This window comes from Phocoena sinus, chromosome 2 (genome assembly GCF_008692025.1).
Source record: "Phocoena sinus isolate mPhoSin1 chromosome 2, mPhoSin1.pri, whole genome shotgun sequence".
In the NCBI taxonomy this organism is placed as follows: domain Eukaryota; kingdom Metazoa; phylum Chordata; class Mammalia; order Artiodactyla; family Phocoenidae; genus Phocoena; species Phocoena sinus.
The window spans coordinates 84,580,054-84,604,161 of record NC_045764.1 but is presented as its reverse complement, the minus strand read 5'-3'; the positions used below and the strand labels follow the sequence as shown (position 1 = coordinate 84,604,161).

Below are 24,108 nucleotides of genomic sequence, written 5' to 3'. Positions count from 1 at the left end.
CTTGGGGTAGAAGGGCAAGAGGAGGCACTCTGGCTCTAAAAGAAGATGCACAGAAAGGGTTTTTTTGAGGAAAAGTCTTTCTGTGAGAAATAACATGGACAAAAGCATTTTTTTTTTTTTATCCATGAGGGACTATCTTTGTTCCAACAAATAGTCACAACCGATACAAAATGGCAACATGGAGAAGGATGAATGGATTCTGTGACAATGACACCTTGATCTGGTGGCCCCATCTGGCCAGAGGGTTAAGGCTCATTAGCAAGTTCTAAGCCAACAACTAGTTAGGGCTTGAAAACTCTCTCTGGAGACTAAGTAAACATATTCTGTTTTCATGGGCTCAGAGTCCCTCGAGCTGGTGAAAAGAAGAATGATTCTTTAAGTAGGATGGCAAAAGGGACTCTCCACCCTGACAGGTAGCAATGAGAATGCAGGCAGAAGAAAGAAACTCAATCTCTCAGGAAGTTATTAGGAGTACCGGCCACTGGCCAATGTTTTCTTTCTTTCTCCTTATTGGTTTGCTAGATTGCTTTGAGGGATTAGCACTAACAGACAGCCAGAACAAAGGATGAACTTAAATATATATTTGTGTAATATAAAGGTAACTAAAGAGAAAACATCCATGTAAACCCTTCTGTCTCTTATTTTAGATCTTCCTATAAGCACTTTTCACTTTAAAAGCCCCTAGACAATTAAACATAAAGCAAAACCATATCCTTCCTAAAATTACCTTTAAACCAGACAATTATTTCTTTGCTTTTAATTTCTCTAATACCATCTTCCAAAGTATCTTTGAAATCTTTTATCTTTAAAATAATGAATAAATCCATTTTTTAACTTTAGCCATTTTTATTTTTGTAGAAAATATTCTCTATTTCATATTTAATCCAGAGTGATAATATAATTACTGTTGTACGAATTAAACAATATTTCTCTAAGGTTTGTGAAAAGTGTTTCTTATTCAAGTGTTTTTACTAAGACGTGGTTACAACAAAAACTAAGGATTCAAGTCCATGTTTCCTACAATCCAATCTTTTCCTTTTAAAAGCAGCAACCCAGGTATATTTAATGGAGGATTCATACTAATGTAGCAGATTCTAGTGTAAATTTTAGGAAGTAAAACTCAGCTCTTTTATTGTTGTACACTTATCAATTCACCAAAATACCCCAGCTGACACTCGCTCCACCTCTAAAGGATGTTGGAGTAAAGAAAAAGTCATCTTTTATTGAACTTTCAGATCAGTGAGGGTCTACGGAAATACACTGAAAAAAAATCAGGTGACAAAGAAGGATTTGTTAAAACGAAATCTAGCTCTAGAAGTAGGAACTTAGGATTTTGAAATTCAACATTTACAAGTACTGAAGCAAACACTGTTTACATAAAAACATTCCTCCTTTTATGAAATCACCCCAAAGCAGAATAAATAGAAAAAGGTAAGTTGCTGAATAGGTTTTATCTTACCCTTGCCTTCATCTTATGCAAGGGATTAAAATGGTGGTTTTCTTGTGTGAAAGTCTTAGTGGGTTCTTACAAGAAAGACAGGTCTGGGGAAAGTAAGAAGAGAGGTAAATGTAACCAAAATAATAGCTAAGTGTTTTACGTATATTAATTCATTTAACTGATCACTTTTTTTGGAAAAGATTGAGAGTGATGCTTGCATGAAGAATTGGGGTTTTTTTACATTTCAAGTTCAGGTTTTGAATCTTGGTCACAGAAAGTAATTCTTCTAATGGAAAAAATGGCAAAGTAAAGAGAAAACTCCAATTTGCTTATGGAAGATAAGAAATTGGTTTCAGATACCTTGAGATTGAGGACATAACAAGACATCCAAGTTGGAAATGCTACTTAAGCAGCTACTTAAGCAGCTGTGAGCAGAAGAGTGCATACTGGTCATACTATGATTGCTCAAAGAGGTCCCTACTTATAGTGAAAATGGGTACACCTGGTTGCAGGTGACTCAACACTTTAAGCCAAGGATTAAAATGGAGATTCTCTTTAATGATCAGAGGCCATTCAACAATCAAGTTATTATACTTAATTCCCCCTGCTCCAATTCCACGATCACCAAACAACCTACTGATAATAACTTGCTTTCCCCCAGAAGTCTGCCTACAGGGGAAGAATACACCAGTCATGCATGCTGAAGTGAACATTCTGGTCCTCCTGACAGTTATATATTATACATTTTCAATTAATAAATTGTCATTCATCTCACTCTAGATCAGTCTCCTGAGCTAATATTAGTCTTCCCCAGAAAGGTAGCTCTGTTTTTGGTTTGCTGTTGACTTATGGTCCAAAGTCTACAGGACGTATGACCCACTCTAGCCATAACAAACTCACCAACTGGCAACCAAGGGGACAGCCTGCTGACCTGCTCAAGGGGCAGCAGGATGTGATGGCTGCAAGCTTGTCCTTTGGAGTCAAACAACCTGATCTTGGATTCCTGCTTTTTCTACTAACATTACAGAATCCGGGGCAAGTAAGCTCTCTCGGCCTCAGAACATACCTGGACAGGTTGCTGGGGACAGTGACACATAATGAAAATGCTCGTTAGATAGTTATCTTGAAGGCAGCCCTCTGACCTTCCCCTGTCAAAATGTCTATGTAAACATTAGGGTGAATCGAGGACAGTGAGTACAACCCCTGTAAGACATTCTGCAGCAAAATAAAGGAGCTAAGTGTGAATGGATAATGAGGCTTTAAAGAGAAGATGTGCTTACAGTGGGGTGCCAGGGCCATGGCAATAAACTAAGGGGATAGAACCAGTGGGAAGAGAGATTGAAAACATGAGGGAGAGTGACAGGAAGACAAAGGAATCAGAGGAGATTGGGAAAGAAAGGGAAGAGGTAGGGGCTACGACAGTGGGGGAAGACACAGGAGGAGTAGTTGAAGCCAGAGAGTAGCGCAGGCAGATTCTTGGCAGCTCTCCTTCCTTGCCCAGAGTGCTGCTCAGGGAGCGCCCCTCGGCCTGGCTTCAACTCAGGGTCAAGGGAGGAGCTGGGGTGTCCCCGCAGGGGCATCCTCTACGTCCTTTGAGCAGTGGGTCCTCACCAGTTCTCAGGACTCAGGGACAAGATGGGCCAAGGGGGAAAGGTCCCACACAGCTTCAAGGAGCCCAACCCCAGTCCTCAGGCCCTGTGAGGACCTCCTGTCCCCCACCCGTCTATTCTCCAGTCTCCGTGCTGTTCTGCTTGCCTCCCTCTCTCCCCAACTCTGCCTTCTCTTCCTCTTCCGAGACACTGTAATGTACAGGAGAGACTTTTAGGATAACAGATCCCGATCCTAGCTCAGTTTCTTTCTATCTAGTGTTACTTTGACCAAGTTACTTACCCTTCCTAAGATTCAATCCCCGAATCTGTAAAATAGAGGTAATAATTCCTTCCTCTCAGGGCTGTTTCCAGGATAAATATAGATGTAAATACAGCTCACTCCATAAGAATGTGCTTCCTCCCCCTCCTTCCTTCGTCCCCATCTGTCCTCTCTCCTCCTACTCCCTCCCCTTTTCTCTGCTTTCACTCTCAGTTTCCTTTCCCTGTTTCCCTGACTTTCCTTCCTATTTCTCACTAAGGCACTTGCCTCTCAACCCAACCCACCAAGAGGACTGACCCACCAAGAGCGGAGGGGAGGGGAGCTGCCTGGAAGGCTTAGATGAACAATGGAGAACCCATCTGCTGAGTAATAGTGGGGTCTGAGGATGGGAAGTGGGATGGCAGGATTAGGGAATCAGCCCCTTCTCTCCTCCTGCTGCCCTCTACCTTCTCTGGTCCTGCCCCTGCCCCTTTCCTCCTTCTGGCCCTAGGCTCCCAGAGGCTGAAAAGCAAAGCCTCAGTGAGTCTTCCCACCTCTGGACATGGTGACCTTGCAGACATATCTGCTGGCAACCCTGCCTACGAGCCCAATAATATTCCCCAGGAGCCCCCTGTTCCAGGTCTCTAAGGGATGGGGGGTGGGAGATGGAACACAGCTCTAAGACTCCAGGGAAGGGACATCTTGACGCAAAAGGGAAATCTCAGCCTTGGGAGGTTAGACCAGTGAGGGATAAGCTAAGGAATAAGCCCAGGCCTCAGTCCTACATGTGTGCAGCTCTGAGTGTGATATGAGGTAGGAGGTATAGATAATGTTTTATTTATTTTTTAACTAATTTTTATCGGAGTATAGTTGCTTTACAATGTTGTGTTCGATTCTGCTGTACAGCAAAGTGAATCAGGTATAGATAATGTTTTAATCATATTGATGGCTGCCAACAGCTGTAGGGCTTACAGAGTATAGATATTGGGCAAAAATAGAAGTAAAAAAATTTAAGCCAGTCTGTGTACGTGTCTGTCAAAGTGATGGTTAGCACAGCCAAATTTATAAACTGCTTACCAATTATATCTAATTACCATGCCTCAACAATAAATTATTCTATTTCCCACATAATGTATATCAGATTGCTTTTGTTGTAAGTTGTCATGTCGACACTGAAGTCTGTTTATATTCTGTTAGGCACGCAGCTGTTACCAGAAAATTCTAAAGTGGTGGGAACACTTCTTCCCTTTCTCCTTTTGTTTATGTCCTGCTTATTTTCCAACTTGATCTCCTAGTTTCCTTCTCTCTTTCCTTCCTCTTCCTTGCCTCGCCTGCCCTCACTGCCTCTCTTGTGCATTTTCAATGTCCTTCTCCTCATCCTGCCTTTTCTCTCCCAAACACATTTCCCCTGGCTTGGTCATCTTCCTTCCCCTTCTCACTTTCCCATTCCTCCCCCAGCCTGGAGTCAGGGGGCCAGGTTTGGTCCTGTTATCTCTCTACCTCCAGCAAGTTCCCCTCCCTTCTAAGCCCTGGTTTTCTCATCTGTAAACAGAGACAATCAGGGTAACTCATGGGATCATTTAGCAAACTAAATGAGGTCATGCCTGTAAAAAAAAAAAAAATTAGCACCGTGCCTCCTGCTACAAAGTTAATAAGAAAGGAAAGCTAATTTTATTTTTCTTAAATGTATTTTTAACTCTACATACGTAGAAAACCTATCAAATTTGAGAGCATCCTTACTGATATCCAATCATCAAACACTTATCAGATGCCTATTCTATGTCAAACCTGGGCTGGGTAGAGGGAGGAAAGGATCATTAGGCCCTATCTCTGTCCTTCAAAAGCCAAGAGTCTGGGGTAGATGAGACCAGATACATAGAAAGTTCATTAGTGCAGGACTATGACAGAAGGAGGGACTGAGAACTATGGAGACAGAGGGAAGGGAGTCACCAAGCCTGCTTTGCAGAGTCAGCTATGAGCTCACAGATGGTAATTCGAAGTCAAGTCCTTTTGAAAAGAAGAGTTTGCTCAGTAAAACAACGTAAGTACAGGCAAAAAGAACAGCAGGTGGAAAGACCAAGTGTTGTGATAGGAAGCAGTGATAGTCATGGCAACCAGATTACAAGGGGCATGGAGGAGTATAGTGTGATATGGGGCTGGCAAGGTAGATAAGAGATGGATTCTGAAAGAAATCATCATTATCATCATCACTCCCATTCACTTGGTACTTAACCTCATGCTAAGCACTGACATGTATTATCTCACTTAATCCTCAACAAAATTTTACGGGCAGGGACTATCCCTATTTGATAGATGAGGTGACACAGAGCATTGCCACAATCAAGATCCTGTGGTTGATCCTCAGCTAATGGGGAGGCAGAAGGGCTCTCTCTCTGCAAAATGGTACACTTAGAATCCAGGCCCCCTTGTCCACTGTCATTGCTTCCTCATGTCTCTCTACACAAGTGTATGCCGTCAGGGTTTTTAGGAAGGTTTTACTCTCACGACAAGGACTGGCACAGAAAGAAGTGGGGGAGCGGTGACAACAGGCAAGTGGAGCTGGATTCTGGAAATATTCCTGCAGTTGGAATTGACAGAATTTATAAGGGGTCTGTATGCTGGGGTGCAAAACAAGGAGGAATCTGGGATAACTTCCACATTTTCAGCTCAGGACAATGAGAGGAGAGAGGTGCCATTAACGAAAATGACAAATACAGCAGTGAAGGGAAAAGGTGGGAGAGCGGGAGCAGGAACTGATGTGCGAGAATATTAAGTTCAGTTTGAACACACTAGGCTTGAAATGCCTCTTGCTCATGGAAAATATCCTCAGCATGAAAGAGAAAAGACAGACTTGTAGACTTGGATCATCAACATATGAGGAAACATTGAAGTCACGGGGAATGAATGATCTCATTCAAGAAGAACGAGAATGAAGAGAAGTAAGGGGAGGACAGTGGGTGAGGATGAGTCAATAAGAGGACAAGGACAGAGTCCTAGGGAACACCCAACCTCAAAAGAAGGGCTAGAGAAACATGTATTGAAACAAAACGCTGTGGCTTTCCTCCTACGCCCTCTTCTTCAGAGCATCTAGCACAGAGCCTGGCACGGGGTAGGTAGGTGCTCAACAAACCAGCATTGAGTAAAGAAGAGGAGAGAGGAGAAAAAGGTAGCCTCACATTAAAGAAGGACTATGTTTCCAAGAACACAATGGTCAATAATATTCATTACTGACCAATATTATATTTAACATTTAATTAGAATTTTATTTGTTAATATTTAGAAAATACGTAATATTGCTAAGAAGTCAAGTAAGACTTTAGGCATACACTACAAATGTGGAACATTTGGAAGATACTGTTTTCTGTGACATCATTTCTTGGGAAATCCTGAAAACAAATACTAGCACCTGATTCTTGTACACGCTGTGCAAGCATCTAGGATACATACATTAAGAAATTTTCTTTCAAGGACAGCAACAATTTCTGATTTGCTTTGAAACGATAGGTTAAGTCTTTTCCTACTAAATGAAAATTTCCAATTTACCATGTAAGAAAAAAAATAAAATCCTCCTGAGCACAAAAAAACCCCCCGGGGCACAAAAAAATCACTTGGCCCCTCATTTTTAAAGATGCATGCATGCATGATGAAACAATATAAAAGCACAAGATAGATAAATATAGGTCCAAAAATCCCTCTGAATTCACATTTTGCTGTAAAGGCAAGCAGGGAACAACACAGGCACAAAGGTGGCCGTTCTTGGACACAGGTAATCCCATACACAATACCGTATTTCCTCACCTCCTTTCTAATAAGCTTTCAGCCCCTAATTAATGTTTCTTACCCATCTCCTTTTTTTTCGAAACAGCTAATTGTTAACCAGGGACCTGAGACTCTCTCATGTCTATCAACAAAACAGCTAGAAGAATCCATTTCTCTGTTCAGACAAATCTCAGCCCTAAAAACATACCCCTCAAGCCTCAGAGGGAGAGCTTAGTGACAAACTGTTATGTCCAAAGCATGAATTGATCATAAAATGAATAATATCTTGAATAGGTGCATCAGATACAAACCCTCCGGGAAAAAACTCAAACCAACTGCTATCATCAAAGGAAGTGACAAGTACCCACAAATGCTAACAGAAGAAAACTTTGACCTTCAAAGGAAAAAAAGAAAATGCTCTGTTTCCCAAATCCAACTAATTTCCCCCAAAATTACTTTTTAAATGAGAGGAGAATAATTAATACTCTTTGCTAAACTTCAACATGCAGCAAATGAAAACAAAGCAAAGCAAAACAGCAACCTGGAAAAGGAAACCAAAAGCACCAAACAGTCCAGAACTACCTCTCTTCTTGGTCTCACCAACCCTTCAGTGCTCCCCAGACTCACCTCAGCCTGGACCTAAGCCTCTCGCCCAAAAGGGAGATTTCCCAGCAGTGCAGCAAGGTCAAACAGGTACCCATTCCATGACCATATCAATGAGAACGAGAAAAGCGAGAAAAGCAAGGCTACTCTGAAAGCTCTAGTAATTACATAGAAAAGAAACTGGGTCTCTAGGGGACATTCTTGAAAACCTGAGATCGACTCCCGGAAAAACACTCTTGACCACTTACCACTACCGGAAGCTGCTAGATGGCAGATCAGAATCAGCATCTCATCAGTAAAAGAGGAAGGTGTTGCAGGAAAGCAGCTTCCCTGCCAGTGAAGAACTGAGGGAGTAAAAACGGTCCTTGGAAAAATACCAAAAGCCCAGAAGAGTTTTTCCTGGAATAGTTGCCTACTGCTGCTACCAGGGCAGAACTGGTTAATCCTGGAGAAACAAAAGGAAGCTCCCTAGAGGCCAGGATAGCTTCTTCTGTGGGAATCAAGAGTTCAGAAGGACAGACGCAGACAACGAAAGGGGTCACCAGCTACAGCTTCTGCTTAGCAAACTTTTATCAGCCCTTGACTGAGGCAGATTAGTAAATATCTTTGGAGTTCCTACCTGTTTTTCCCAGAGATGAAGGAATTAGCGATGTCAATTTTTTTTTAATTATTACAAGGGGAGTTCAACTCTCTTATGGATGAAAGCTAAGCACACTCAAGCAACATGTAATATGCAGAACGATGTCTTCTTCTTTCCCAACATCCTTAATTTCAGCTCAGAGGAAGCAAATGATTAACCCTAAGGATGCTGAAGAACAAACACACATGGGAAATAGATTTAAACTTTTTAGTTTAGAATCGCTTTGAGACAGTTCTGGTTTTTAAGATGGGATTAGATGAAAACAAAATATTTTGGTTCATAGTTATTTTTAAAAGAAAGAATTATGCTATTTTTCAATACATCTAAAGCCATTTATGGATTTTCCAGAAGTTGCATCAGATCAGATTTGCTGTTAAGTACTGAAACCAAATATGTTTTAATCATGTCTCTCTAACCAGAGCAAGTTGATCCCCTGTGTCAATCCCACTCTCCTGAAACAATGTGGTACTGAGCCCTCAGGTTTCTACAGAGAGCCAGATCAGAGAGAAGGGAGGGACTTTCCCTGCCAGGGCTCCACAGTCACAAAAAAAAGGACAGATTTCTTGACACAAGAGTGATGGCTTTCTTCCTTGCATGATAAAAAGGACCAAGAACAGCCTATATGAGGAAGAAATCATTTCTTTAAAATATTTACAATGAAAAACTTTCGAATTTAAAAAGAATTAAGTATAGTCTCTATGCCATTTTTAAACTTTTCATATTGACAACTATTGTAAGTCTGGTAATTACCTTTGCTGAAGAATATTTAAAGAAATCTACACCTTTTCCTACATTGTTAGTGGGAATAGAAGTTGATAAAATATTTTTAAAGGAAAACTAAGTAATGCCTATCAAATATAGAAATGTGTATGTTTCTATCTCTTAGGAATTTACCTTACAGATAATCCCAAACATATGCAAACATATCTGTTCATTATAGCACTGTGATAGCAAAAAACTAAAAATGGCTTAAATATAGGGGACTGGCTAAGTAAGTCAAGGTACATTCATACAAAGGAGTACTACACAGCCATCAGGAGGGGACAGAACTGGAGTGAAGAATCTGATGGTCTGGGTTCAATTCTGGCTCCATCAGTAACTGGCCAGGTGACTCTGAGCAAGTTCCCAAACCTCTCTGGGCCTCAGTTCCTCATCTGTAGAAAGGTGATAATTATAGTACTTACCATAGAGGATTATTGTGACTAAGACTGTGTTTGGAGCATAGTAGATGCTCAGTAATTATTAGCTATTATCATTGAAAGAAGTAGGCCTCTTCAGACTGACTTGGAAAGATGTCTAAGAGGTATTGTCAAGTGAAAAGAACAAGTTGCAAAAGAATGTGTATAGGGTAATCCCATTCGGTAAAAATATTTTAAACGTGCTTGCTGCTTACTGTCTGTTTCTTCCAATTAAAATATAAGCTTCTTGAGAGCAGGGACTTTTGCTCACTGTTGTAATGCCAGTGTCCATAATAGGCATTTAATAAACATTTTTTGACTGAATGAATGATAACTGGAAAGCCAAGCAAGAAGAAATAATAACAACTACCTCCGAAGAATGGTATAGGGGTGGAGGGGCTGGTGGGCCTCTCCACTCCCCTACCATTTTCATTGGTTCTTACCCTTTGGTACTGCTTAAATTTTTCACAGTCAGCTTGTATGCCAACCAATGAAAATGCAGCTCTTAGAAGATAGTGATTTTGTTTGCAGGGAACATCTTGAGATCTACGGCTGACCCCAATAGCAGCACACTGATGGGGAAGCAAGTGATGATTTTCCCCATAATCTGATCAATTAATGAGTCAGAAAGCAACTTACAAAAGAAGGAGAGCAAAGAGCTCTTTTTCTCTTCTTGGCCTTACATTGATCTTTCCAAAGTTACTCCTATAATCTCCAAGCCAGATCCTCTGCCTTAGTCCATGGGGACCCCTTTCCATTATCTAAACATCAACTGCACATCCCTACCTTGGCATCTTTGCTCAGGCCATCCTCTCCTTTTGGGAGACCTTTCCCAACCTGCCCTTAAAGGACCAGATCACATATTCCCTCCTCATCCCCAGCCTTTTCTGACCATCTTCCTAGCATCACTGATCCCCCTCTCGTGGGCACTGCCAGAGACCAGGTTTAGGTTTGGTACTGTCCACTGGTCCTTATCTTACAATGCCTGCTATATTCCCTCCCAGCTTATAGGCTGCTTAAGGTAGGACTGTAAGAACTGTGTCTTCAGTTTTGCAAGCCCCCTCACACACACAAACACACAAACACACACACACACACACACACACACACAGCCCTACACTGTGAAGGAGAAAGTCAACATTAAGGAGCTACATGTGGTGATTTTTTTCATTTGCCCAAAAGTTTCTGACATTCTTGTCATCCTTCCTGAAATTTCAAGACTGGAGTTGGCTTTCTTTGGATTACTAAGCATATTTTTGTTAAATGCTTCTAAGAGATATTATTTGGTCTTAAATGCTCTGGATATTCATGTACTACCTAGTCTGAACTGATTAAAATATAATATTTCTTTCTAACCAATGACACTGACAGAATGAGGAATCTTAATGGGAGGAGAAAGTATAGAAGGGCTTGCCATGCCTACAGCAAGACCACAAAAGACCCACCTCATGTTTATTCCATGCACAGAAGCTCTCATAATGCACACGTGTGTGTGTGTGTGTGTGTGTGTGTGTGAGAGAGAGAGAGAGAGAGAGAGAGAGAGAGAGAGAGAGAGAAAGAGATTTCTAGCACTGATTCCTTATCATTTTGAAACACTCATTTATTTTAAAATGAAAGTATCTTGCCACTGAACATTCTCTTGCAAACAGATCTTTGAGTGTTTAAATAAAAAATAATTTTACAGTGTCATAGGATTATGTACTTAAAATCACAGAGCATCAGATTTGTCCCATCAATTTAAGTCCCAAAGCTCTTTATCCATCTCTGAAATATAAGATTACAGCAGTCACCACTATTCCTCTGCCAAGCTCCCTTGTCACCCACATTTCCCCTTGACTCTCTTCCTCATTTCATTCTGATCTGTGCTTAAAGTCATCTACTCCGACAGGCCTGCCCTGGTCAGCCCACCTAAAACAATACACACACCCCTATCACTCCCTATCCCTTATCTTCCTTTACTTTTCTCCATAGGAAAAATACACAGCCATCATAGTGTGTATTTTCTTGTTTCTAGTCCAGTTTTCCCCTCTAGAAGGTCAGCTTCAGGAGAGCAAGGACTTTGTCTTGTTCACTGATGTATATACCCAGGGCCTAGAACTGTGCTTAGTAGGTGCTTGATGAATGTTGAATAAACAAATGAGTAGTAATAACATATTTGGTAGCTCTTTGCTGCTTACTAAATATGTATCCACCCTCCTCTACAATGTGAGCTCTTGTCTCATTCTCTGTTGTATTTTAACAGTGACCAGCAGAGAGTAATTCATTCACAATTGAATTAAAGTTGAACTTTCAAGTATAATTCTCTTTATGACACTTTCCTTTTCTATTAAATTTCCCTTTATATCGTGCCCTCAACTTAATTTCTCTCAGCTCACCTGGTCAGTCCCCAAAGTAGTACCAGTTGATGGGCCTAATTTAAATAGATATCATCACAGGCATGTGCTTAGAGTGAGATATCAGAACCCTTTGTAGCTACATCTTGAAGCATCAAATTCAGGGGAGGAAGAGGAGGCTAGGGGAAAGGATAGAGGTCTACAGCACATCAAAGGTGAAGAAAGCAGCTGCTCATTCTTCAGGGCACAAACAGAGGATCTACACTTGCCCTGGATAACCCAAAAGAAAAGTATATCTCTGCTCAAAGTCACAGGCAAAACTAAGAGTTTAAAAGATCTGCTTTTTTCCTCTCCTAGGTACATAACCAAAAGAATTGATGACAGGGTTTCAAACAGATACTTGCACACCAATGTTCATAGCAGCATTATTCACAATAGCCAAAAGATAGAAACAACCCAAATGTCCATCAACAGATAAGCAAAATATGGTATATACATACAATGGAATATTATTCATCCTTAAAAAGGAATGAAATTCTGATACATGCTACAACATGCATGAATCTTGAAAACATATGCTAAGTGAAATAAGCCAGATACAAAAGGACAAATATTGTATAATTTCACTTATAGGATGTACCTAGAGTAGGTAAAAAAAAAAAAAAAATAGAGATTACCAGGGACTGGGGGAAGGAGAAAACGGGAAATATTCTTTACTGGGTATAGAGTTTCAGATTGGGATGATGAAAAAATTCTGGAGATGGAGAGCACTGATAGTTACACAACATTCTGAATGAACTGAATGCCACTGAACCATATACTTAAAATGGTTAAAATGGTAAATGTTATGTTATTCCCACTAGATAATATTACCTTAACAGGGCTTAATCTTTAATCTTCATTAAGCAGCACATACATTGTTGGACAACCAAAATTTCCGTGTTTTTAAAAGGCCTTCTTTTGCTTTAAAACCTTAATTTTCATAAATGTCCCACATGTCTATAATCTAGAGTTTCCAAGCAGCTTTCTCGATAATCACTTCAATTTGTCCTCACAACAATCCAGTGAATTATGTTAAAGGAATTTTCAGAGTATTATATCTGAGCACTTGAGAGAAAATTTTTTCCTAACTTATTCACCCTCTTACCTGGTCCTACAACTTCACACACATTTCATCACAAGGAAGAGATGGAAATTTTTATACTTAAGAATCTAAATCCACACAGCTTTTCTGAACAGAATAAATAGCATTATATTTCTTAGAACATGTGAATATGTCTAGCTTCACTACCAAGACAGCTAAGAAAACTAAAGAATTACTGTTTTTTTTTTAATTAATTATTTATTTTGGATGCATTAGGTTTTCGTTGCTGCACACGGGTTTTCTTTAGTTGCCTCAAGTGGGGGCTACTCTTCATTGCGGTGCACGGGCTTCTCATTGCAGTGGCTTCTCTTGTTGTGGAGTATGGGCTCTAGGAGTATGGGCTTCAGAAGTTGTGGCACATGGGCTCAGTAGTTGTGACACGTGGGCTCAGTAGTTCTGGCACATGAGCTTAGTTCCTCCGCGGCACGTGGGATCTTCCTGGACCAGGGCTCGAACCTGTGTCCCCTGCATTGGCAGGCGGATTCTTTTTTTTTTTTTAACATCTTTATTGGAGCATAATTGCTTTACAATGGTGTGTTAGTTTCTGCTTTATAACAAAGTGAATCAGTTATACATATATTTATGTGCCCATAACTCTTCCCTCTTGCATCTCCCTCCCACCCTCCCTATCCCACCCCTCTAGGTGGTCACAAAGCACCGAGCTGATCTCCCTATGCTATGCGGCTGCTTCCCACTAGCTATCTATTTTACATTTGGTAGTGTATATATGTCCATGCCAGTGTCTCACTTTGTCCCAGCTTAACCTTCGCCCTCCCCATATCCTCAAGCCCATTCTCTAGTAGGTCTGCATCTTTATTCCCATCTTGCCCGTAGATTCTGCTGATTTTTTCCTTTCTTTTTTTTTTTTTTTAGATTCCATATATATGTGTTAGCATATGGTATTTGCTTTACTCTTTCTGACTTACTTCACTCTGTATGACAGACTGTAGGTCCATCCACCTCACTACAAATAACTGTTTTGTTCCTTTTCATGGCTGAGTAATATTCTATTGTATATATGTGCCACATCTTCTTTATCCATTCATCTGTTGATGGACACTTAGGTTGCTTCCATGTCCTGGCTATTGTAAATAGAGCTGCAATGAACATTTTGGTACATGACTCTTTCTGAATTATGGTTTTCTCAGGGTATATGCCCAATAGTGGGATTCCTGGGTCGTATGGTAGTTCTATGTTTAGTTTCTAAAGGAACCTCCATACTGCTCTCCATAGTGGCTGTATCAATTTACATTCCCACCAACAGTACAAGAGGGCTCCCTTTTCTCCACACCCTCGCCAGCATTTATTGTTTCTAGATTCTTTGATGATGGCCATTCTGACTGGTGTGAGATGATATCTCATTGTAGTTCTGAGTTGCATTTCTCTAATGATTAATGATGTTGAAAATTCTTTCATGTGCTTGATGGCAATCTGTATATCTTCTTTGGAGAAATGTCTATTTAGGTCTTCTGCCCATTTTTGGATTGGGTTGTTTCTTTTTTTGATATTGAGCTGCATGAGTTGCTTGTATGTTCTGGAGATTAATCCTCTGTCACTTGCTTCATTTGCAAATATTTTCTCCAAGTCTGAGAGTTGTCTTTTCATCTTGTTTATGGTTTCCATTGCTGTGCAAAAGCTTTGAAGTTCCATTAGGTTCCATTTACTTATTTTTGTTTTTATTTCCGTTTCTCTAGGAGGTGGGTCAAAAAGGATCTTGCTGTGATGTATGTCGTAGAGTGTTCTGCCTATGTTTTCCTCTCAGAGTTTGATAGCGTCCGGCCTTACATTTAGGTCTTTAATCCATTTTGAGCTTATTTTTGCGTACGGTGTTATGGAGTGTTCTAATTTCATTTTTTTACATGTAGCTGTCCAGTTTTCCCAGCAGCACTTATTGAAGAGGCTACCTTTTCTCCACTGTATATTCTTGCCTCCTTTATCAAAGATAAGGTGACCATATGTGCGTGGGTTTATCTCTGGGCTTTCTATCCTGTTCCATTGATCTATATTACTGTTTTTGTGCCAATACTATACTGTCTTGATTACTGTAGCTTTGTAATATAGCCTGAAGTCAGGGAGCCTGATTCCTCCAGCTCCGTTTTTTGTTCGCAAGATTGCCTTGGCTATTCGGGATCTTTTGTGTTTCCATACAAATTGTGAAATTTTTTGTTCTACTTCTGTGAAAAATGCCAGTGGTAGTTTGATAAGGATTGCATTGAATCTGTAGATTACTTTGGGTAGTAGAGTCATTTTCACTATGTTGATCCTTCCAATCCAACAACATGGTATATCTCTCCATCTATTTGTATCATCTTTAATTTCTTTCATCAGTGTCTTATAATTTTCTGCATATAGGTCTTTTGTCTCCTTAGGTAGGTTTATTCCTAGATATTTTATTCTTTTGGTGGCAATGGTAAATGGGAGTGTTTTCTTAATTTCACTTTCAGATTTTTCATCACTGGTGTACAGGAATGCAAGAGATTTCTGTGCATTAATTTTGTATCCTGCTACTTTACCAAATTCATTGATTAGCTCTAGTAGTTTTCTGGTAGCACCTTTAGGACTCTCTATGTAGAGTATCATGTCATCTGCAAACAGTGACCACTTTACTTCTTCTTTTCTGATTTGGATTCTTTTTTCCTTCTCTGATTGCTGTGGCTAAAACTTCCAAAACTATGCTGCATAAGAGTGGTAAGAGTGGGCAACTTTGTCTTCTTCCTGTTCTTAGTGGAAATGGTTTCAGTTTTCACCATTGAGGATGATGTTGGCTGTGGGTTTGTCCTATATGGCCTTTATTATGTTGAGGAAAGTTCCCTCTATGCCTACTTTCTGGAGGGTATTTATCATAAATGGGTGTTGAATTCTGTCGAAAGTTTTCTCTGCATCTCTTGAGATGATCATATGGTTTTTCTCCTTCAACTTGTTAATATGGTGTAACACGTTGATTGATTTGCGTATATTGAAGAATCCTTGCATTCCTGGGATAAACCCCACTTGACCATAGTGTATGATCCTTTTAATGTGCTGTTGGATTCTGCTTGCTACTATTTTGTTGAGGATTTCTGCATCTATGTTCATCAGTGATATTGGCCTGTAGTTTTCTTTCTTTGTGACATCTTTGTCTGGTTTTGGTATCAGGTTAATGGTGGCTTTGTAGAATGAGTTTGGGAGTGTTCCTCCCTCTGCTACATTTTGGAAGAGTTTGAGAAGGATAGGTGTTAGCTCTTCTCTAAATGTTAGGTAGAATTCGCCTGTGAAGCCATCTGGTCCAGTGCTTTTGTTTGTTGGAAGATTTTTAATCACAGTTTCAATTTCAATGTTTGTGATTGGTCTGTTCATAATTTCTATTTCTTCCTGGTTCAGTCTCAGAAGGTTGTGCATTTCTAAGAATTTGTCCATTTCTTCCAGGTTGTCCATTTTATTGGCATATTGTTGCTTGTAGTAATCTCTCATGATCCTTTGTATTTCTGCAGTGTCAGTTGTTACTTAACCTTTTTCATTTCTAATTCTATTGATTTGAATCTTCTCCTTTTCTTGATAAGTCTGGCCAATGGTTTATCAATTTTGTTTATCTTCTCAAAGAACCAGCTTTTAGTTTTATTGATCTTTGATATCGTTTGCTTCATTTCTTTTTCATTTATTTCTGATCTGATCTTTATGATTTCTTTCCTTCTGCTAACTTTGGGGTTCTTTTGTTCTTCTTTCTCTAATTGCTTTAGGTGTAAGGTTATGTTCTTTATTTGAGATGTTTCTTGTTTCTTAAGGTAGGCTTGTATAGCTATAAACTTCCCTCTTAGAACTGCTTTTGCTGCATCCCATAGGTTTTGTGTCATCATGTTTTCATTGTCATTTGTTTCTAGATATTTTTTGACTTCCTCTTTGATTTCTTCAGTGATCTCTTGGTTATTAAGTAGTGTGCTGTTTAGCCTCCATGTGTTTGTATTTCATACAAATTTTTTCCTGTAATTGATATCTAGTCTCATAGCATTGTGGTTGGAAAAGATACTTGATATGATTTCAATTTTCTTAAATTTACCAAGGCTTGATTTGTGACCCAAGATATGATCTATCCTGGAGAATGTTCCATGAGCACTTGAGAAGAATGTGTATTCTGTTGTTTTTGGATGGAATGTCATATAAGTATCAATTAAGTCCATCTTGTTTAATGCATCATTTAAAGCTTGTGTTTCCTTATTTATTTTCATTTTGGATGATCTGTCTATTGGTGCAAGTGGGGTGTTAAAGTCCCCTACTGTGATTGTGCTACTGTCGATTTCCCCTTTTATGGCTGTTAGTATTTGCCTTATGTACTGAGGTGCTCCTATGCTGGGTGCATAAATATTTACAATTGTTACATCTTCTTCTTGGATCGTTCCCTGGATCGTTATGTAGTGTCCTTCTTTGTCTCTTCTAATAGTATTTATTTTAAAGTCTATCTTGTCTGATACGAGAATTGCTACTCCAGCTTTCTTTTGATTTCCATTTGCATGGAATATCTTTTTCCCTCCCCTCACTTTCAATCTGTATGTGTCGCTAGGTCTGAAGTGGGTCTCTTGTAGACAGCATATATACAAGTCTTGTTTTTGTATCCATTCAGCCAGTCTATGTCTTTTGGTTGGAGCATTTTCTCCATTTACATGTAAGGTAATTATTGATATGTATGTCCCTGTTACCATTTTCTTAATTGTTTTGGGTTTGTTATTATAGATCTTTTCCTTCTCTTGTGTTTCCTGCCTAGAGAAGTCCCTTTGGCATTTGCTGGAAAGCTGGTTTGGTGGTACTGAATTCTCTTAGCTTTTGCTTGTCTGTAAAACTTTTCATTTCTCTGTCAAATCTGAATGAGATCCTTTCTGGGTAGAGTAATCTTGGTTGTAGGTTTTTCTCTTTCATCACTTTAAATATGTCCTGCCACTCCCTTCTGGCTTGCAGAGTTTCTGTGAAAGATCAGCTGTTAACCTTATGGGGATTCCATTATGTATTACTTGCTGTTTTTCCCTTGCTGCTTTTAATATGTTTTCTTTGTATTTAATTTTTGATAGTTTGGTTAATATGTCTTGGCATGTTTCTCCTTCGATTTATCCTGTATGGGACTCTCTGTGCTTCCTGGACTTGATTAACTATTTCCTTTCCCATATTAGGGAAGTTTTCTACTATAATCTCTTCAAATATTTTCTCAGTCCCTTTCTTTTCTCTCTTCTTCTGGGACCCCTATAATTCGAATGTTGGTGCATTTAATGTTGTCCCAGAATTCTCTGAGACTGTCCTCAATTCTTTTCATTCTTTTTTCTTTATTCTGCTCTGCAGTAGTTATTTCCACTATTTTATCTTCCAGTTCACTTTCCGTTCTTCTGCCTCAGTTATTCTGCTATTTATCCTTTTTGGAGAATTTTTAATTTCATTTATTGCATTGTTCATCTCTGTTTGTTTGCTCTTTAGTTCTTCTAGGTCCTTGTTAAACGTTTCTTGTATTTTCTCCATTCTCTTTCCAAGATTTTGGATCATCTTTAGTATCATTATTCCCAATTCTTTTTCAGGTAGGCTGCCTCTTTCGTCTTCATTTGTTAGATCTGGTGGGTTTTTACCTTGCTCCTTCATCTGCTGTGTGTTTCTCTGTCTTCTCCTTTTGCCTAAATTACTGTGTTTGGGGTCTCCTTTTCACAGGCTGAAGGTTCATAGCTTCTGTTGTTTTTGGTGTCTGTCCCCAGTGACTAAGGTTAGTTCAGTGGGTTGTGTAGGCTTCCTGGTGGAGGGGACTAGTGCCTGTGTTCTGGTGGATGAGGCTGGATCTTGTCTTTCTGGTGGGCAGGTCCATGTCTGGTGGTGTGTCTTGGGGTGCCTGTGGGTTTATTATGATTTTAGGCAGCCTCTGTGCTAATGGGTGGGGTTGTGTTCCTGTCTTGCTAGTTGTCTGGCATAGTGTCCTGCACTGTAGCTTGCTGGTCATTCAGTGGAGCTGGATCTTGGCATTGAGATGGAGATCTCTGGGAGATTTTCACCGTTTGATATTACACGGAGCTGGGAGGTCTCTTGTGGACCAGTGTCCTGAACTTGGCTCTCCCACCTCAGTGGCACAGCCCTTAAGCCTGGCTGGAGCACTAAGAACCTGTCTTCCACACGGCTCAGAATAAAAGGGAGGAAAAAAGGAAAGAAAGAAAGAAAGAAGAAGATAAAATAAAAGTAATATAAAATAAAGTTATTAATTAAAAAATAATTATTAAGAAAAAAAATTTTAAGTAATAAAAAAATGGACAGAACCCTAGGACAGATGGTAAAAGCAAAGCTATACAGACAAAATCACACAGAGAAGCATATACATACACACTCACAAAAGGAGAAAAGGGGGAAAAAATATATATATATCATTTCTCCCAAAGTCCACCTCCTCAATTTCAGATGATTCGTTGCCTATTCATTTTCCACAGATGCAGGGTACATCAAGTTGTTTGTGGAGATTTAATCCGCTGCTCCTGAGGCTGCTGGGAGAAATTTCCCTTTCTTTTCTTTGTTCGCACAGCTCCTGAGGTTCAGCTTTGTATTTGGCCCCGCCCCTGCGTGTAGGTTGCCTGAGGGCGTCTGTTCTTCGCTCAGACAGGACGGGGTTAAAGAAGCAGCTGATCAGGGGGCTCTGGCTCACTCAGGCCAGGGGGAGGGAGGGGTACGGATGCAGGGCGAGCCTGCAGCGGCAGAGGCCAGCATGATGTTGCACCAGCCTGAGGCGCACCGTGTGCTCTCCCGGGGAAGTTGTCCCTGGTTTACGGGACCCTGGCAGTGGCGGGCTGCACAGGCTTCCGGGAGCAGAGGTGTGGATAGTGACCTGTGCTTGCACACAGGCTTCTTGGTGGCGGCAGCAGCAGCCTTAGCGTCTCATGCCCGTCTCTGGGGTCCGCGCTTTTAGCCACGGCTTGCGCCCGTCTCTGGAGCCCCTTTAAGCAGCGCTCTTAATCCCCTCTCCTCGCGCACCAGAAAACAAAGAGACGAGAAAAAGTCTCTTGCCTCTTCGGCAGCTCCAGACTTTTTCCCGGACTCCCTCCCGGCTAGCCGTGTCGCACTAACCCCCTGCAGGCTGTGTTCACGCAGCCAAGCCCAGTCCTCTCCCTGGGATCTGACCGAAGCCCGAGCCTCAGCTCCCAGCCCCCGCCCACCCCGATGGGTGAGCAGACAAGCCTCTCGGGCTGGTGAGTGCCGGTCGGCTCTGATCCTCCGTGCGGGAATCTCCTCGCTTTGCCCCCCGCACCCCTGTTGCTGCGGTCTCCTGCGTGGCTCCGAAGCTTTCCCCCGCCACCACCCGCAGTCTCCGCCCGCGAAGGGCCGTCAAGCATGTGGAAACCTTTCCTCCTTCCCAGCTCCCTCCCACTGGTGCAGGTGCCGTCCCTATTCTTTTGTCTCTGTTTTTTCTTTTGCCCTACCGAGGTATGTGGGGAGTTTCTTGCCTTCTGGGAGGTCTGAGGTCTTCTGCCAGCGTTCAGTAGGTGTTCTATAGGAGTTGTTCCACCTGTAGATGTATTTGTGGGGAGGAAGGTGACCTCCACGTCTTAATCTTCCGCCATCTTGAAGCTCCTCCCCCAGGAGGATTCTTAACCACTGTGCCACCAGGGAAGCGCAGAATTATTGCTTTAAGCAAACAGGTTAATCACCTATATAGCAAGCAGAACGCCATACCCATAGTTTGAAATCTATAGTTGGCAGAAATGGATTTAACAAACATATTTTCATTCAACAAATGCAGGTACTCTGTTAGGCAATTTGTGAAACATAGAAAGATGAACAAAATGCAATTTTTGCTCGAGACTCTTGTCATGTGTTGGGAGGAGTCAGACATGCAGATGAGAAGATTCTACCAGGAAAGGGAAAGCAACAGGCTCTGCTATTGAGAAAGAGACCGCCAAACAGGAGAGTCAGTTATTCTGTGTTGATTAAAATCTAATCACAATGAAATGTACTAAGATTTAATCAGTTCCCTGGAATTTAGCCTTTACAAGAGTTTTAGGCTTTTTTGTTTTTTGCTTTCTCACTTTTTAATGCCTACATAGGAAGATTCAGCTGACTGAAGTATAAAACCAAGACTTGGTGTCAGCCTGAATGACAGAGAAGTATCTCTGGCCTAAAATTACAATTGGACACATACAATAAAAAAGGAAAGACAATCAGAACACATTATACCCTGACTCTAAAAGTCCACCTGCAGTGAGCAGACTAGAAGCCACCTTGAACCTACTGAAGAAGCATCTCTTTGAGAGGAACCCTGGAATCCATGCTGTAAACCCACACAGTAAAATGTGGAAAATGCTGAGGTATGAACCATATAATGTACAAATACTTAACTGCCTTAAACTCTAGCTTCCTGGTTATAAAATTAAGAAACTTAAAACCTTCTTAAGCTGTTTGTGAAGATCAATGAGATATTCACTAAATGGATAATAAATGAATATAAAGTATAAGTGCATGTGCAAATTGCACGTACAATGATAGAACAACAATAAATAACACATAACGCAGCATCTGTCACACAGTCATTATCCAGCAGCAGTCAATGTCCTTCCTGCTATCTCTCCAGAATCTTCCCAAATGGCTAGCACATTTCCTATATCAGAAGAGAAGGGAGACCTTCAGGTTCTGAGCTTCTCCACATCTCCAGTTCTTCCCATCCTGTTACAACCCCCTGCTTTCTCCTCTTCTCTTTAGCGTATCCTTTCAACACGCCATAAAACAGCACAAGAAATAGACAGTTTTAAAGAATGAACTCAGTAAGGATAAATAGAAGTTTTACTATTTTCTTCCTGCACCCCAGGGAATTGTTGAAAACCACTGCTCCATGACAAGGTTCGGCTGGTGAGAGAGGTGCACTAAAAATGTTCCTGCCCCACCCATGTCCTTTTCATTTCAGTGATTGAAACCTACTCACTTCCTGTTCAGAAATGAGTTCACCAAACCTTGAAATCATACATACCTTCATTGTCTTTAATATCAAAAAAACAAAAAAAATAGAGAGTTTTCTAACCTCTTGTAGTTTCATTTACTGCCTGGTACTTTCTGTGGTGTGTTCAGCTGAAGTTCACCACAAGAATGTAACTCAACTTCTCCTCCCCCAAGCTCCCCACCAATACTTCCTGTTGGTTGGTTAACCTTTTGTGTAAGGAAGTAAGTTTCCTTACATTGCTCAACACCAACGACTGACCCACTGCTGATGGTGCCATTTCCTATGTGGAAATTTCCATCCTCTATGAAAAGACTCACAGTTGAGTTTTTGTTATTACTCAACTAACTCACAAAAAAGAACAGAAAGGAAACCAGAGAATGCACGAAGGAAGACATTTCTTTATAAGTTAAGCCCTGATAGGGACCCAGATTTATGAATAGAAGAGTTTCCTGCTCAACTATTAAAATTTCAGGAATTAAAAGTAAACTAAAAATAATATAAATCCACTACTATACTAAAATTAAGCTGGTATGATTTTTTAAATAAGATACCCAAATTCCTGGATGCTAAAAGTTGCCTTTGGGGATAAACTTCTCCCAGCAATTTTGACGTTCCCTCAAGGGCTCTCCTGAATAACCCTTTCAGTGCAGGCACTCAGACACAAAGCCAAACAGTGGGGTTCAGAAAGTTTGTTGTTATCCAAGCCCACTCACCAAAACCAGGTGATTTTAACTTTCCCTTTCAAATGTATTCTGAACCATGTGTTCCAGAACTAGATGACCCAGCTCTAAACCAGACAGCCTAATCCAGGCAGACCATTGGCATCCCTAGTTGTAAAAGTCATTTTAACAGTTCGTTTCCAAATGACAAATGCTCCACAGCCAAAACTGAATCCTGGAAGAGACTGCTGACACCAATGAGAGAAACACTCCCAAAAATGATGTATCTCTTGCTATCAGGGAAGCACAGTGTCTTCTTTGCGCATAATAACCAGAAGATATTTGGGGGCTCTGCTTTTTTATAGATTGACATCATAAGTCATTACAATAATAGGGGGCATTTATGAGAAAGGAGGAGTCAATCTGGATCAGTTTCAGGGTTCCAGTGGTGCTTGCCATCTCAGAACCTTCAAGACACAGGAGCAGCCAGACACTCTTTTGACACTCACTCCAGCCCTACTTTCTCTTTAGCAGGCTATTATCCAGCAAGAACCAAATCCGGGGCCACATGGCTTGAAGGAAGCTCTTCCCTTCATCTCTTTACCCTTTTAGCCTGCCCTGCACATCAGTAGGTGTGAACACTCCCTACCCCATGCATGTCATTTGGAAAGTGCAGGATCAAAGTTCAAGATCAAAGAAGTTTGGGCTCCTAATCAAAACTATCTCTAGGACATTTCACACATTTGTCACCATTTTCTAAGCCCCAATTCTGAACCAACCCCTCTGCAAGGCATTAGGGATGCCAAGATAACCAAGACCTGGTCTCTGCCCTAGCAAGAACCTTTCTAGTGGAAGAGAAGTGAGTTGCTGATAAGTCACTGTGATACAACAGAACAGAAGCTCTAAGAGACGTGTCCCCTTTCCGAATATGTTTTGGAACATAGGAGAAGGAGGACTTATTTCTGTGTGTGTGGAAGTGTCAGTGAAAAACCTCAGGATAGCATGTGAAGCTGAATCCTAAGAGATGAGTAGAGAGGATCTGTTTAGTTCTATGAGCTAACAGTCCAAGAGGAAAATGTCTCTGATAGTTTTTATCTCTCCTCAGCTACTACCCCATCCCACCTCAGAGAAAAGCAGCCCTCTACTGTCACCTGGGTTTCCATTCCAAATGGCTGGAGTGAGTCACAGTCACACATCCTACAACATTCATGAATGTGGAGGACAGAAGTGAGCTAGTAAGGTAAAGGTAAAGGTAATTAAGTAAAGGTAAATTTATCAGTAAATTCACCAGTGAAAGTAATTAAGAGGTCCTGGTGGATCAGAAACCAGACAAGGGTTAGGCAGGAATTGAGTCCTAAAGCCCTCAAGTGCTGTCTTGGGCACCCCACCTCTGAGGAAAGGAATCTGAATGCATTCTGTCCTGCATAAGGTGCTGACACTGTGCTGTACTGTAGAGTGTAAGGAAATGCACCCTATTATGAAGCTGGAATACGGCACAGGGGGCTTGGTGCAGGGGGTGAAAGCTCAAGATGGCAGGAGGGAGGCTGTCTGAAGTGGCTACAGAATTATCCCACCCGCTAGAGATGTCCCCT

At 40.9% G+C, this 24,108-nt stretch overlaps 1 protein-coding gene across 7 annotated transcripts in view; it reads right to left on the bottom strand.

The window, feature by feature from the left end:
• The window catches only part of ATP8B4 (ATPase phospholipid transporting 8B4 (putative)), a 305,179-nt gene that overhangs the window by 258,538 nt on the left and 22,533 nt on the right, over nt 1-24,108 (bottom strand). The window contains exon 1 of one of the 7 annotated variants that reach the window (XM_032624351.1): nt 21,939-21,978. The exons of 3 other annotated variants lie outside the window; for them this stretch is intronic. The gene's annotated coding sequence lies outside the window, so the exon portion shown is untranslated. Of the gene's footprint in view, nt 1-3,328; nt 3,473-7,672; nt 7,811-8,267; nt 8,287-21,938; nt 21,979-24,108 lie in introns of those variants that run through there. 3 more of the 7 variants (XM_032624353.1, XM_032624350.1, XM_032624348.1) reach the window with 3 other exon arrangements.